At 38.5% G+C, this 16187-nt stretch overlaps 1 protein-coding gene and 1 pseudogene across 8 annotated transcripts in view; both read left to right on the top strand.

Annotated features, from left to right (window-relative positions):
- The window catches only part of ZNF385B (zinc finger protein 385B), a 360011-nt gene that overhangs the window by 287502 nt on the left and 56322 nt on the right, over positions 1-16187 (top strand). The window lies entirely within an intron of this gene.
- LOC119037782 (uncharacterized) lies at positions 14005-14134 on the top strand (annotated as a pseudogene).

Genomic DNA, 16187 nt, shown 5'->3' with positions numbered 1-16187 from the left:
CTGCACCTCAACAATTCTACCTTACAAAGGGGCTGTTTTGAACCACTTATAGGTAAAAGACTGTGCAGACAAGAGCATAAACTTTTAAAGATCTTGACCTTTATATCTAAAGCCTATTGGCTTATCAGCCTGGCTACCCACTAGTGCACATTTCCATCTCTGCCACTGCACCTTCAATTATTTGTTGTCCAGAGCTCCACTTAGATACTACCTCCCTCACAGGAAGTCCTCTGTGACTCTTCATGTCTGAACTAAGTGTCCACCCTCTGTATTTCCCAAGTACCTCCAGGTTACCTCCATTGTTGTTGCTGTTCCACCACAGACCAGTGACCTGATTATCTTCCTCACCGGACTGGCAGGACACGACACTGTCCCATTTATCTTTGTCTATTTGGTGTCGGCACAGGTGTTCAGTAACACTCTCTCAAAACAAGAAAGGAAGGGAAGAAGGGGAAAAAAAGGCAAAGGAAAGGGCCCCAGTTCCTTGGTTTTGAATGTTCACATTCCAGCAAAGGAACACCAACATTTCTGCACTTTTCACTACAAGAGGTGTTTACCTCTGGTAGGTCCAGAGGTGTTTACTTTTATCTTTATTTTTCTAATAACTGTCATTCTTCCTTAATCTAAAGGAAATAATCAGTTACAAAGTTATCCCCAGCAATAGTACTGTCTTTCTCTGCATGGATGGTGTGGAAACTTTGCAAGTATCTACTAAATTCCTGCCCTAAACCCCAGTTTTAGGAGCATTCAGTTAGAACACACAGTAATTAGTTACTGAATTTTATGGAAAACATCATACATGTATTAAAGAGCTCTGGGTTGGGAAAGAAGATAAAGTAAATACCCTAGGGTGCAAGAAAGTTATAAGAAATAGAATAAACAGACAAGAAAGGGCAAGATAATAAAACTTAAGAAATATAGGCAAAATGAAAATAGTTACAGAACTATTAAAGAGTTCAAGAAGAATTAATTTTTTCATATGCTAGTAGTACAGCTATTTTCATTATTTTGTTATTTACTGTACTTTAAATGTCAAATGTTCCATGGTCATCTTCTAATTATTGCACATAATGTTTTGGTAGCTTCCAAAATGTATATACTTGTTTCTCCTATTAGAATTAGCATCTACCATCTCCTTTACTGTGGATGCAGTTTTTATCTTTGTTCAGCTAGGATAATACTTGGTGTTAAATTCTCCTTAAAAGATACTTCTTTAAAACTGAAATAAATTGTATACTTACAGCAATGGATAGTATCAATTTAATATAATAAAACAGTGTAGTAGAAGACAAGTATCCATACATGCTGTGATAGACTGAATGTCCGTATCCTCCTCTCCAAATTCATGTATTGGAGCCCTAACACCCAAGTAAAGGTATTTAGAGAGGTAATTAAGATTAGATGACGTGTCATAAGGGTGGGACCTTCATAATGGGATTAGTGTCCTGCTGAGATCCCAGAGAGCTTTCCCTCATTCCACCATTAAGAACATTATGAGAAGGCATCCATTTGCAAGCCAACAAGAGTGTTCTCACCAGAACATGACCATGCTGGAACCATGATCTTGAACTTCCAGCCTCCAGAACTATGATAAAACAGACTGCTGTTGTTTAAGCCACTCAATCTGTAGTATTTTGTTATGGCATTCCAAGCTAAGTCACATACCCAATGTGTATATATATAGATTTGTCCAGAAGGTATCCAGCCATGTCATGTGAAAAAATAGAGACATTTATTGAAGAAGATACAAGATACAAGAAACACTGTACACAGGACAATGACACCTCAGTCCCCTTCAAAGTAGGCACTGTGGCACCTCACACAGTTCTAATCACCATCAGCTGCTCCATCGTATTTTTCTGGATCTCATTGATGGTCTGAAATCACTTCTCTTTCAAAGGTGATTTTAGTTTTGGGGAAAGCCAGAGGTCACAGGGCACTAAATCTAGGCTGTACAAGGGTTGAGTCACCTGGGTGATTTGATGTTTCAACAAAAAACTCTGCATGAGATGTGATGGGTGAGCAGGTGTGTTGTTGTGATGAAGTTGCCAGTCATCAGTTGCCCATAGCTGCAGCCTCTGAATCATCTCAATAGTTTCCACAGAGGAATGTTAAAGCTCAGCAGAAAATATGATGCAGTTCTGTTGCTCTACTTGCTCAGTCATTTTTAATGACAGCCACACAGTACACATGCTCACTCATCGGTGTCTACCACCCCCAGTGACTAGTATGGTGAAATCGTCATTATTCACTCATGTGCATTCCAGTCCATTCTCCTTGGCTGCCAGGTTACATCAATATCATGAAAACCATTCTTGTTATATTAACAGTGGCTGGACTTTTTCTGGACAGACCTGGTATATATTGCATGTGATGATAAAAGTAGGTCAACTTTCTTTTTAACAGCCACATATATTGGGTACATGTACAGATCTATTTGTTGCACTCTCCATAGGTATTGCTATAATCCAGAGCTGCCTTGAGACCACAAGTCACCTGTCAGTTTCTCTGCAGATTGGCAGGTGTTTTCCATGCCTGTATATTTCAATTGTCTCTGTCAGTTCTGTCATGTTTCTGCAATTGCTCCAGGAAAGCACAAGTACAATGGAGGTTACTGTTGCTTTATTGCAAGAGGCTCAACAAGCTCAACAATCTTATTTTTGTGAAAAATAATCTTATTTTTACTGCCTACCTTGAAATGATTTTTTTCCTGACACATGAACAAATATGTGGAACAGAAATATTATTTCTAAATTATAGTTTTATATTGCTATATGATTCTTTGAATTATTCATGACAAGCTGTGAAATGATTTATATGTTTACCATTTATTTTATCATTTTAGATTCTTTGAAATTCTAGGTCATTCATCGTTTGGCAATGTCAGTGAATTTTTAAATTTTTTTCTTTCTTATAATAGAATTAATAATATATTTATCCAGGAGGTCTAAAATAAAAAAAATTGGGAGTCAAAAATCATACTTTGCTGTTAATTCATGCCATGCTTTCTATGAAGTATTCTTGTAAGGAAACCTGAAGTAAGCTAGAACATTTAACATTTTTACCTGCCTTTAATACCTTTATCTACTTAATAAAGTCCTTATGTAAGTACTGAATTTAAAGATTTTTCTCTTATTTGAATTTTCCTTTATTTTGATTTAAGTAGAATGCTTTACCTCTGCTAATGCAACCCAAATGTGAATTTTTACTATTGAGTCTTCTTTTTTACTCTAGTAATGCTTCTCTGTCATTAAAAGTTTATATTCCATATTTCCTAAGACACTAGTATGTCCAGCTGCTTGGAATGACATGTGTACCCCAGTCAGATAGAAAGAAAATATGGTTGAACTTTTACTCGTATGATATGCTTAAAGTATATTGAAGGATAATATATGTTCTTTTATATGTTCTAAAGAAATGTGTAGCATTAAAACATGCCAGGTTGAAATTTCCCACGGTTAATCAAATTTACGTTGAAAGGGAAGAAAAGAATTGCCTGTTAGGCCATTTAGACAAGTCAACAGCGATAGTCCCCAGATCATTAGAGAAAAAAGATAGTTACGGAAAATCTTTGATATGTGGTCCAAAACTAATGAAGAGTGTGTACACAAACTTAAGCATAGATTCCTGCCTAGAAAATTTTATACCCCTATTAAATATGATGGAGTAAAAAACGATATAAACATGACCACCAGGAGGAAAAAATACTACATCTGTACTGTTGTCTTCCCTTCCCTTTTAAACCACAAACATGTCCTTTTTAAATTTAACTCATGTCCTTTGCCTTATTCAAAAGTCTCAAGATTTGTCAGCTAAAAACTCTGTGTTCAAATCTTCCTTTTCTCTGCTGAGTCTTTAAACCCTTTTAGAAAATGAACGTATTATTTTTATGTTTTGTGTGTATGTATACATGTATGTTTATATAATGTCTGCTCATAGATGTTTTCTCTCCCGAATTAAATTATTCGTTCAGGCCACCGGGGAGAAGGCATGCACTCACAGCCACTCTGAAAGTGTGCTTGTGCCAGTCATTGTGCCGAGGAGGGTGTATAGCAAACGAGACAGAGGCTGCTCACTGTCTGATAGAGAGCACTTCCTTCTCTTGTGCAATTCACCATAACATAATAGGGGAGTCTGCTCACAGTTGATTAAAGCTGTCAGGAAACATCAGATTAAGACTTTGATGGGCCCTCATGGGGTAGTTGAACACAGGTTTCAGGAGCCTGAGAAAAGAGGTACCTATAGTCCCACCACGCTCTATCCTCTTATGCGTCCCTTTCATTATCCTAGTCTCAACCTCACATGGCTCCGGAGCTTCATCTTTAGTGCTAGAGTTTCAAGGATTATGTGTACTTGGAGGGTACATCAGATTTTCTGGCAAGAGAGGTCTTCAATTTTGGTGCTGTCCCAGGTCAGCATTTTTCAAGAGTAGAGTCAACTTGGAAAAAGTGTCTGTGTCAGGTTCTCCCTTCTTCCCCCACCCCCCCACCATAAGATGTTTTTCTCCATTGCTTTCAGAGAGAGTGGAAGGGAGAGGGGACAGGAAAGAGAAACATCAATACAAGAGAGAAGCATTGATTGGTTACCTCATACATGCCTGGACCAGGGACCATATGTGCCTGGACCGAGGATGGACCCTGCAACCTAGGCCTGTGCCCTGACCAGGAATCAACCCCCCATCCCTTTACTTACCAGATGATGCTCCTAATAACTGAGCCACACAGTTTAGAGCAGGTTTTCTTCTTTAACAAATCGTCAGTTAATTAAAAGAAAACAAAATCAACAACAATCTCGTTCTTAACTTCTCTCAGTGAACAAACTTTTATGTGCCTGTGGTAATGTAGGAGAGCTTAATAAATATAAAAAGTATCAAAATATTATTGTACAAAATATTCCTTCCAGCCCAGATAAAGTATTTCTAAATTGGCTGCTCTGCAAACTAATCGATGATGGTTTCCTGAGATACTTTTATCAGAATCTTGTGAACAAATCCAATAGGACAAACCATTTTTTTCTCCCTCCCTCTAGATTCTTGTATTCAGAATTAAGTCTCAAATTTGGAGAGGGAAAATTCCCACATGTTTTGGAATATTCTAGTCCCTTTACTTTTATAGTTGCCACTGAGGATGCTGAAGATGATGAATTGGAGGGCTATTTAGCAATCTGAAGTTTCAACATCTTTGTGGCGCTCAGTTGGAATCTTGGAAAAATACTTTTTTCACAGATTTAGCTGTCAGTTTAGGTTCTCTTACCATCCTTTTTATGTCCTGATGCTTGAAATAAGAGAAAAAAACATAAATTATATGAACAATATCTGATTTTTATGGAATTCCAGTATCAGAGGTCTTTAGAAAATTTTAAAGACATTCTACAATTAGTTTTTTATACATCCACATATGAAATAGGCCACATGTGTCATTGTTGAACCCTTTTTTTGCAGATCAGAAGATTGGAGAGTGTAATCCAAGCTTCTGATTTCTTCCAGTAGACAGCTTTGCCACTGAAAAGGAAAAACCTGAATGTTAGACAAGCAAGAGCTGGTCTCCACCCTACCATATACTAAATGTAAATGTGTGCATTACTCACCAGTTACCCATGGGGGACATATTTTCTTAAGTACCCAAAAAATCCCTGTGGCCCCTAAAGTCAGGTTGAAATACTCTCAATTGCAGTATGTCCTACTTAGAAGATCGATTTTTCTTGTCAGGCTTACACTTGTTATTTTCCCCTGTTGTGAACTGTTTCTAGAGCTGCAATCTTTACCAGCTCATGCTTTCCAAATAATCAGAGGTGCACAGAAAGTCCCCAACAATTAAAAACATGTATCTGGGTCTGATTTCTGTTTTCTTCATGTAGACACCAAAGTTTCATAATATCTATTATGGTTCATTGTCATCATAATATAATCAAACTCACACGATCTCTATCTACTTCCCAAAATGGGCCGAAGATATTAGATGCTAGAATGATTCCTAAGAGCCACTATCACATGGCGTATACTTCAGTTTAAACTTTTGAAGTACTTACCTTCTACAGGAGTTCACGACATTTATTTATTTAGTCATTCATTCATTCATTCATTAGTTATATCCCACCTCCTCCCAAAAGCCGCTTGGAGCAGTATCTCAGAGAAGTGACGCTGCATGACTTGCTTCAAAGTAAGCTTCTAACAGTCCCACCTCAGCTCAGCTCTGCCTCCTGCCACCCGGGGTAGCAGGAGCCAGAGTGGAGCGGCAAAGTGGGTGGAGCCACCAACTTCATTGCAAAGGGAACCAGCACTTAAGTAGGAACCAAAAGACCAGTAGGTAGACTCATTTTCTTTGATCTTCAGTAAGCCACTTACTCCACTTTCCCCATTTTAAAGCTGGAGGGCATAATGCCTTTCTAATCTATACCATTACATCATGAAAATGTGAGTTTATTATGTTTATGGAAAATTGAGGCTAGGACTGAATACTTAGAAAAATTTGGGGGCCCTGGCTGGTGTAGCTCAGTGGATTGAGCGTGGGCCTGTGAAGCAAAGGGTCACTGGTTCAATGCCCAGTCATGGCACATGCCTGGGTCGCAGGCCAGGTCCCCAGTGGGGGACACATGGGAGGCAACCACACATTGATGTTTCTCTCCCTCTCTTTCTCCTTCCCGTCCCCTCTCTCTAAAAAATAAATAAATCTTTTAAAAATGAATCTGTTTAAAAAAAAAGAAGAAAAAAATTTTGGAATTTAGTGACAGTCTGGGAAAATTTGTACCTACATAACACATCATCACTTACTTTTAATAATTTAAAATGCCCCTGAATATTAAATGAGAAGGTTTATGAAAGAACCCTTAAAACAGCAAAGTCATTTCTTACACATGATATTGACTCTTACAAATATTTCTGTTACTTTGATCTCTTCTTTCTAACCAGTTACCTTAAATAAACTGAGTTGTGTTTATCACTGGGGCTAGCTGTGCGCATTAGAGCAATCCTGATTAAGGTAGATGCGAAGGGTAGGCGTATGGCTAAGACCTGGTTCTTGAATTTAAGGAATTCACGGAATTTAAGGAATTAGTTTAATGTAGCCCTATCTAGCACTAAGCAGGTGCTCGATTTATGTTAGCTGAATGAGATAATAGTAGAGTGTGCTTAAAGATCAGAACCACCTGACTGCCAGAAATCAATGAAGAGGGGCTACAACTGAACTTGGAGCAGGGCTGAGGATAGGGAATAACCACAAACTTACTGGTTTGGGTTACAGTTTTCCTTGTTTACTTGCAATGATACTTAGACTTTAATAACAATATGTAAAGGTATTTTGCTCATGAAAGCTGTGCCCCATGACATATTGTCAGTGAGTCCTAAGACATAACAATGTTTTCTGTTATAGTTTTAAACTACTATTGACTTCCAAGCATAGAACTATTATTCTCAAATTATGAATTAATCAAATTGACATTAATTCACATGGCGTTTAAAAAATATTTTAAACTCAGTCGTGCTAGTCCACATACTAAGTTATCCTTTCGTCAGTGATCATAGAAATTTACTCTAAAAATGTTTTCACCTTTTGACTGTTACAGATCTGTACCATTCCTCTCCCAGCTTTCATTTGTCTGCATTTAAATTGCCGATCATTCGAGAAGCACCCACTTAGCCTGTGCCCTGAGCAGTGACATTGAACTGTAAATCTGATGCTGACTCAAACAGATTAGCAGTTTTATATTCTATTCCAAAGTATCATATATAGATCTTAAGGGCATGCACATATGTTATGTCAACTACTTTTTTTCAGAATACAAGTATCAGCTTAAATAAAACTTTAAAAAAATTATACAAGCCAAGATATAGCTCCATCGCTATTAGGAACAGCTGAGAAATGTATCAGTCTTTAGCCTTCTGTGAGTGTGTGATGGGGGAGGAAAGACGTTTAAAACAGATATATTTTAAATCAGTTCTTTCACAAAAGGACTTTCCAGAAAGGCAGCCTGTAGCACACTGCTCATCACTCCTGGTGCAATCAGACCCTCCATTGTCTTCAGAGACAGAGCACGGCTGCCTCCGTGGGCCTGGCCCCTTTAAAAGGTGCGTAGCTTCTGAAGAAGCATTGTGACACCCAGATGGAGAATTCTGGGGAGACATCATTTCGTTACGGAGCCACAAGTAATATCAGAATTTCCTGGGGATTGGTCATCACAGGAAGTTATCAGCAATTCATAGACTCCTTTTAGCGTTCGCTTCAGCCTCAAGGGTAATCACAAAAGATTATAGTCTCCATTTCAGCCTTCCTATCACTGAAATATTCTTCTCTGCAGAGGGCATGATTGATTTCCAGAGGCCAGCTCTTAACCCCGGCTTCAGGAGGCCAGTCCCACTGACGTGGTTTGATAACGGCCAGCCATTGTTTTTGTAATGTTGGTGGGGCAGGAATGTGGTGATTCGTGACCAATTATATTCACTCTTTAAAGTTCAGATGACATAACTTCTCATGTAGTTAGATAAAGGTATTCATCTTGTTTTAGTAAAAGTGTTAGAGGTTAGGAAAGACAGGGGGTGGGGTGAATAAACATTTCAAATGGGTGCTGTGAAGACTTTGAAGCGCCAGGCTGAATTTCAGAAAGAAACAACTGAATAATTCAGAAATGTTTCTGCAAATCTTTGTAATGAACAGGTGGATTATAAATGCAAGTTCTTCACAACATTAAAACTATCTCAAACTCCCATTAATATTACAACATCATTGTGTGTTTCGTGACTCACTCTGTGGTTCCTGTAGTTTTCTTCATCGCTTGATTAGGAAATCTTGGTGCCATCTTCATGGCCAAAATATAGGCATACTTTAACTTATTATTCCAACTGCTGCATTCATTTTTATATTATATGTGTTGCTGTATTCAGAACATATAGATGCAGGGAGGACTTTATGGATAAATTTTGTGGGTAAAGAAATTTTCCTGAGAAGTGACTACATGTACTTACAAACTCATAAGAAAAGGGAGACAGTTCTGTTTAAACTACTTTGGGTTTGAACTACAGCCTCCCTGCAATCACATAAAAATGATTATATATCACATGGATAAATGTTAAATGTTAAGATGTATCATTAACAGAGCCTTATTCAATAAAGCAGCTATCACTGCAGAGAGCAGAGGAAGGCAACTCTATTAAATGTCTGTATTTTACTTTACAAGTATGGTATATTTTGCATAATATAAATGTAGAGTTGAACCAAAAATGCTGTTTTTGCTGAGGACAGTTAAATGGGCTGTTCATGTTCACACATACACATTCATACAAAAAGGCAACAGGGAGATGAATGAATGACATAAAATATTTTCGCTGTCACCTGTTCACAAAACCACCTGTACCACTTTTCTAATTAAAGTCCTAAATCGTTAAGTGTGACAGGTGAGCCTGCAAGAAGAAAGAGAACTAGTAGAAACTATATGGATGCAGCCATGGCATCCTTAGATGGGGACCAGAGAGGATGCTCGGGTGAAATGCAAGACGCCCAGGTAAAGTTGGATTACAGACAAATAGCAAGTCATAGCATAAGAATATCCTATGCAGTGCTTGTCATATATTTATACTAAAAAATGATTTTTATTTGCAGATCTGGGTTCTGATTTTAGCTGAAGAGTTTCAAACAAGTTATTAAAATTCTCCACATCCGTTCTCCACATCTGTTCTCATTTTCAAGTGAGGAAGTTGAACTAAAGTCATGCCGATGGGTCAGGGGTATGGCCAGCCTGCATTAACCAGAACTGTTCCCAGTGCTTTATTGCACTGAGTTTTTAGGTAGGCTCCATTTCGGGGTAGGGTAGGGGGAAGGTGTGGGAACTCAAATTAAAACAAATTTTAAAGACGTCTGAAAATGCAGCTGATCTCTGACATTTTACCACTGCATGATGGTGAGACTGGCATTGGAAGTAGCAGCCCGAGATGCATAAGACTGGAGCCCTACAGACTCGCTGCCTTGCATGGAGGCTTGTCAGACCTCAGCTGCCGAGTTTCTCCTTAGTGCAGGAGTCGAAAATGCATTGTCCTCCCTTTGGGGAGAAAAATCACTTCATTTCCGCTTTGCCTTGTGGAATGAGGAACACATCCCAACAGGCCCAGGCATCTGATTTTGTACTTCTTCCTGCCTGGGTTTTTTTTCATCTTACACCTTTTAATTTGTGTCATGGATCTGATTTGCCTCAGCATCAGGATATATCTGATTGGTAACTGAACAGTCTTTCAAACTTCGCTTTGACATAATGGTTTTGAAAGAATGTCAGTCAATGCATTTGGCTCTTCAGGAAGTATTGATTTTTAAATCAAAAAAGCTCATTACTTCCCTAGCTCCTTAGAAAACCTTTGTAACATTTTTTAGCCTGTGTACCAGAAAACAGGCAAGCATATCCTTACTTACTTAGGAGTCCTAGCATCAATGACTTTTAAAACTGCATTTATAAGTATCAGCAAATGATTTAGATACTTGTATGCCATGTCTTTTCTCCTAAAGAATAAAAAATTCCATTTTTAATGTTTCTAGAGGGTATATATTTTTTAATTTTTAATTTTACTTTAGAGAAAGGGGAAGGAGGGAGAGAGAAGGAGAGAAACATCGATGAGAGAAACATTGATTGGTTGCCTTCTGCCTTCTGCAAGCAACCCGATGGGGCAGAGCCCAGAGCCCACAGCCCAGGCACATGCCCTTGAGCAGGAATCCAACCTGTGACCTTCCGGTTCCCAGAATGACAACCACCAACTGAGCCGTGCCAGCCAGGGCAAAAAAAATTTTTTAATATTTTTCAGACTTATTTTTGGAAATGAATTTTATGTGATGGGAATGTAATCTTGGAGATAGTTTGGAGGGGTTGTTTTCAAGTTCACTATTTGAAAAAATCAGCAACAGGGAAGGCCAAGAACTAGCTGACTATGTTCTATTTCAGACATTGGCCCTTCCTTACAAACCAGGATGGACATCCTCTTCCGATGTGCTGTGGAGTAACCAATTCTCATGACCTACTCTAAGATGAATACCTTGTTTAGTATTTGTTCACATCTATTTAAAAAATATTCTTCAGTCCAATAAGATGATTGAATTTTTGCTATATTTTTCCCTGAGGAGACACAGTACTAAATAACATAGGAAACACGTGGCCCATTTATCTTAGATTCTCTTGGTGAATCGAGTTCCTGTTCCCATCACTCTGAATAGTGTCCTCTAACTAGTTTCTTTGTTGGTGTTTGCTGGGGGTAATATAGTTTACTATCAACTATGCACACCTCGGGATGTTTGGTTTTTGGAGGTATGGACATATTGAGAAATACAGACCATAAACATTTTGAGGATAGTAACTTTCCCATAGACAAAAAAATATTAATAGTATTTGTCGTCATTTAATTTCTTCTTCTGTACTGTTCAAATTCACAATAGACCTAATATCTTATTAATTCCCTAAAAAGATTCTGGTAGTTTTTACCATTTTCCTTAAAATTTTTTGTAACTTTTCCCATATTGCTTCAAAAGGGCATCTTACAATTTTATGTGGATTTTTGCTACCTTGTCTTTCACAGATGTTATAGATCTTCATATCTTTATACATTCATTGGCCCAAAATTATTTTAGTTATAGGAATATCAAATCTTGAAAAAGTGGATATCTGATCAAGACCTTTTTGTATGTGCTAGTGGAAAAGTACCTCCCTTCCCTAGTGCACATCTAAGCATTTGCTTGTTGGGGAATGAAAACAAAGAAAAGGACTGCGTTTCCTTCCAAGGCATCCCTCAGCTCATTGCCAGAATGCTGTCCACCTCCACGGAAAGGAGCAGTTGCAGTCGGGCTGAGGGTGGTCTGATCTCCCTCAATACATCACATTAAACGATTAGGCCTTTCAAAACGCAGTTTAAACCTGAATATGGGTACATATGCGATTGAATTTGAGGTCTTTAGTTTACACATCGAATGTTTGACTAGGAACGTCAACGCCCAAAACACTGCTGGGTCTGTGTGTGCCGTGCGGTGAGGGATGAGTGGGCCTTCAGTTGAGTCTCATAACCATTGCTGACAGAAGCTCAAAGTCTTATTTGTGAAACTGAACTTTCTGAAATGCTCTTTGATGCGGCTTCTTAAATTACCCAGTGGCACAACTACAGTTTTGCTGCTTCACCCTCGATCCCTGGCAGCATGGAAAATCACCAGGCATGCAGAGCCAGCCCGGAAAATGAAACATTTTACATTTTTACTGACCATATTTATTACAAACAAGGATCTACTGTCCGAGTTAGACATTCGGCTTCAGTAAGATACACAAAATAACTACTGTCTGAAGAAAGGCTTAAAAAATATTATTTTTACTCGTAACAATTTAAAAATTATCTGTCAAAAGTATTAAACTGGTTTTCCACCAAAGAAAGGGAGATGTAAAACCACCATTCATTTGCTTTTAGCCTTTTTGCTTTTTACCATTTGCTAATTCTTTAAAATGCTAAAAGTGTTACAAATGGAAAACATTGTTTTCTTGTAATATCATCACAAGAAACTTAGATCTCAGGCAAAAGTATGTACTTACTTAAAAAACAATAGAAGTAACTCATGATCATTTTGCTAGTCCCTGAGTTCTGGGCCAATGACACTGCACAGAAGCCCAGTGGAAAGGTCCCCAGGTCAGATGCATCTGGCACTTAGCGAACTTCCAACACGCAGGCCACCTCGGTTTCCCCTTCTCGGGGACATGAGGAGGTCTGATCCAGTTGTTGTCTTGGGACTTGGTCCTTGAAGAAGATCCTCTTCAAAGAGCTCACAGGCCACCCCCTTTACAGTTGTTACAAGTCGTATGATTTGAATTCTGTACTAACTCTCCTAATTTATAGAATAATGTTCTTATTTTTGCATATTTAGTATGGCTTTACATGTAAAAGTACCTGAATCACAGTTGTATCAAGACAACCAAAATGCTTGTAAGAATTATCCACAATAAAATACTGTTCCATTCCCATTATACTGTTTTAATTTTCATGCTACTAAACACATTGAAAATACCCTATTACTTTAGATACACATCTCACCAACTAGAATATTGTATTTTGAAGGCTGTTCTCACTGTATGTATGTCCAGCTCCTAAAAGAGTACATGACAGCCACTTAAAACTTTCGTTAAATGAATGAATTTTCAAGAAAATACAGTTTTCATACAAACTGCAAGTCATTTATAAACACATGATGTGTTGGGAAGGAGCCAGAATTCCCAAGGACAGAACTGTTTGAGTTGATATGAAACACTTAACCTCTAAAACGATTCCTTCTTTTACTGTCAGTGTGGTCTAGAACAGAGGACATTATTTGATGGCAGAAACACAAATCTTGTAGCATCCTATGTTTCTTTTTATTCTTTAAAAAAAGAAAAGAAAAACTCAAATAGAATTTCTAAAAAAAAAAAAAACCCTACTGAAAATGCAGTTTTGTTTTCCTCTCAAAACAGATCTTCATGATAGATCACAGAGTGTTTGTTCCTTACACTAGTCACCCTTCGTGTGAATGGGGTGTGCAACTCTTGTTTGATGAACCCCAGAGCTGTTGCCTGACTGTGTGGACTTTGAGTGAAAGGGACCAAGCTTTCTAGGTCACTCATACAAAAAAGGGGGGCAGGGGCAGGAAATTCTCAGCTGTGCTCTCTTCTGATTAGCTGCTCCGAATTTCTGGGTCAACTTCCACTTATGTTTTCTACAGGAAATAGTAACCACCACTAGGGAGGCTCTAGAAAAGGGTCCCAGAATCTCACTTAATTTCTGCAGTAATCAGATGCTATTAATTGTCAGCCAGACTCAAAATCCTTAAAAGCCTACATTTTAGTAAAGAACTAGTAGTAGTACTAGTACTAGTAGTAGTAATAATTGAGTTGGCCACAAAGTTCATTTGGTTTTTTCCATAACGTGGCTTTAGTAGCACTTAGCTGTCTTTAACTTCATTCAGAACAATTTTGTTAGATTATATTGTGACAGCTGTCATATCAGCTTGCATTTAAAAATAAAAACTTATCATCACTTCTCAACCTTTTGGCTAAGATCAAGTGTAGTATCTGTTATCAGTTTAAAAATAAAAACTTACCAAAATTGGTGAATGTTTGTGCAGACATTTTAATATTGAAGGTGGAAGAAAATGCACATTTTCAGCATATTATGCTTTATTATTTCCAGAAAGATAAAACAACTGAAATGCAAAAAATGATTGTACAGTGTATGAAGAAGGTGCTGTGACTGAGCAAATGTGTCAAAAGTGGTTTGTGAAGTTTTCTGCTGGAGATTTCTCACTGGATGATGTTCTAGGGTTCCATAGACCAATTGAAGTTGATAGTGATCGAATAGAGAGACATTACCGTATTTTGCCGTGTATAATTCACACTTTTTTTGCCTAAATTTCTGAGGGAAAGAAAAGGATGTGCATTATACCAGGGTAGTACCTGGAATACTTTGTATCTGTTCTTGTGTTTTGCTACATTAAATTTCTTGTATCATAATATGTTGAAAAATAAATGCCAAAATTCCTTTGTAATACAAAAAAAGTATCTATATATAAATAAGTAAATGTTGAATTAAAATGAAAGATTTGTCTTGCCTGAAAGTTTGGGCCAGAAACATGGGTGTGCATTATACATGGCAAATACCGTCATTGAGAACAATCAGTATTGTACCCTGCGGGAGACAGCCAACATACGCAGTCCATCAAAATCAATAAAGGTATTTGTGAAGATGAAAATGTGTCTTTTATTTTACAGGAAAAAAAAAACTAGACAGACTTTTTGGCCAACCCATAGTAATAGTGATAGCTTTATTAGGTCTGATACTTTGATATACCGTGAACTATTATCTTCTTAACTAAGTCTTGTGTTGTGTTGTGTTGTGTTAGTTTAGCCTTTATGCCAGTTCCGAATGCCTGGTTAACTTTCTGGTGGAGTAATGGTATCTCAGGAGAATGGAGGCACATTGGATTCTGTTCGTAAGGCCCAGGTCCAGTGCGGTTTTAGCAATGAGCTGGGGATGTGTGGGGGAAGCACCTTCCCAAACCTCTGGTTCTTGGTTGAACCAGCAGTGTGCGGAGAAAGCAGCATGCCATTTGTCTTCTTTCAGTGACGATGGTGGCGCTCAGGCGGGCCCCTGTTAGGGTGCTCTGGGTACGAGGAGCAGTGTCAGTGTGGCAGGTCACAGCTTTCACACGTCCCAGAGACAGAAGTGCAGGTCTCCCGGCAGCACGCAGCCCCAGTGTGACATTCCCTGTGGTTTATTTTTCCTGAGCCTTCTGATTGGAAATCCAAAACAGTGCGAAGTTGTGTGGCTGAACTAATGCTGCCAACAATATGTAATTGTTTGTATTTCTTGAACTTTGAGGTGAAAAAATTGTCTTTGTGATTGTTGTGTCTGTTTTGTTTCTATTGAAGTTATTGAGGATTCGAGAAAAGTAAAACAGTAACATAAAAACGTGTGATCAAGGTACTTAAATAGAAAAGGCGAAGCCTCTTTTGAAGTAACTTCAGAGAGGTACTGCTCTTCACTGATGTAGCTATCACTTTTAAATGTGTCACCTCATGAATGTTTGAAGCTCTATTGAGATCCTATTGTCATATTCTTTTCCATAAATCAATATCGAAAGAGGAAGGGGTGAGAATTGTCATTCTTTTTGTACTACTGTAATTTGGTGACATCTCGGTTAAAAACCTGATGCTTTGCCAAACTTCCAGAAAGCCCTAAATCGCAATGGTTTAATAACAGAGCCCCTCTTTGCACTAAAACCAGGACGGGTGCAAAATACACCGGCCACCTGCTGTGTGTACTCCCCAGGCACCCCCAGAGATGTCTGTGCGTTTGTGTGCCTGCAATTCAACAGCTATGGGGGATGGGGGGAGGACAGCACAGCCCCAGTTTCATGTACGGCTTTCCTACAGTCACACCAGGAGAAATGGCCTTGTCCTAAGCAGGGCACGGATGGATCACAAAGAGAAAAACCAAGACGCTTTTCCAGGAAACTTTTATTTAAGCACCAAGTAGGCCTTATATGTTGTTTGACTAGGCAGCTGCCTTCCAGGCTCCAAAAATTCTAGAACAGTCATCCCTTTGTCTCACACCCTGCAGGAGCACCACACATGGTCCCCATCATCCCTGCTCCGTGTTCCATTAGGGAACACAGTGAGGAGAGGCTCCTGCCTGAGTCTGAATCCCAGCTTCAAGA

The sequence above is a fragment of the Artibeus jamaicensis genome, unplaced genomic scaffold (genome assembly GCF_021234435.1).
Source record: "Artibeus jamaicensis isolate MK-2021 breed Jamaican fruit bat unplaced genomic scaffold, CSHL_Jam_final contig_391, whole genome shotgun sequence".
Lineage (NCBI taxonomy): Eukaryota > Metazoa > Chordata > Mammalia > Chiroptera > Phyllostomidae > Artibeus > Artibeus jamaicensis.
Note: the sequence above shows the minus strand (reverse complement) of the source record. Positions and strands in the feature narration are given on the sequence as shown.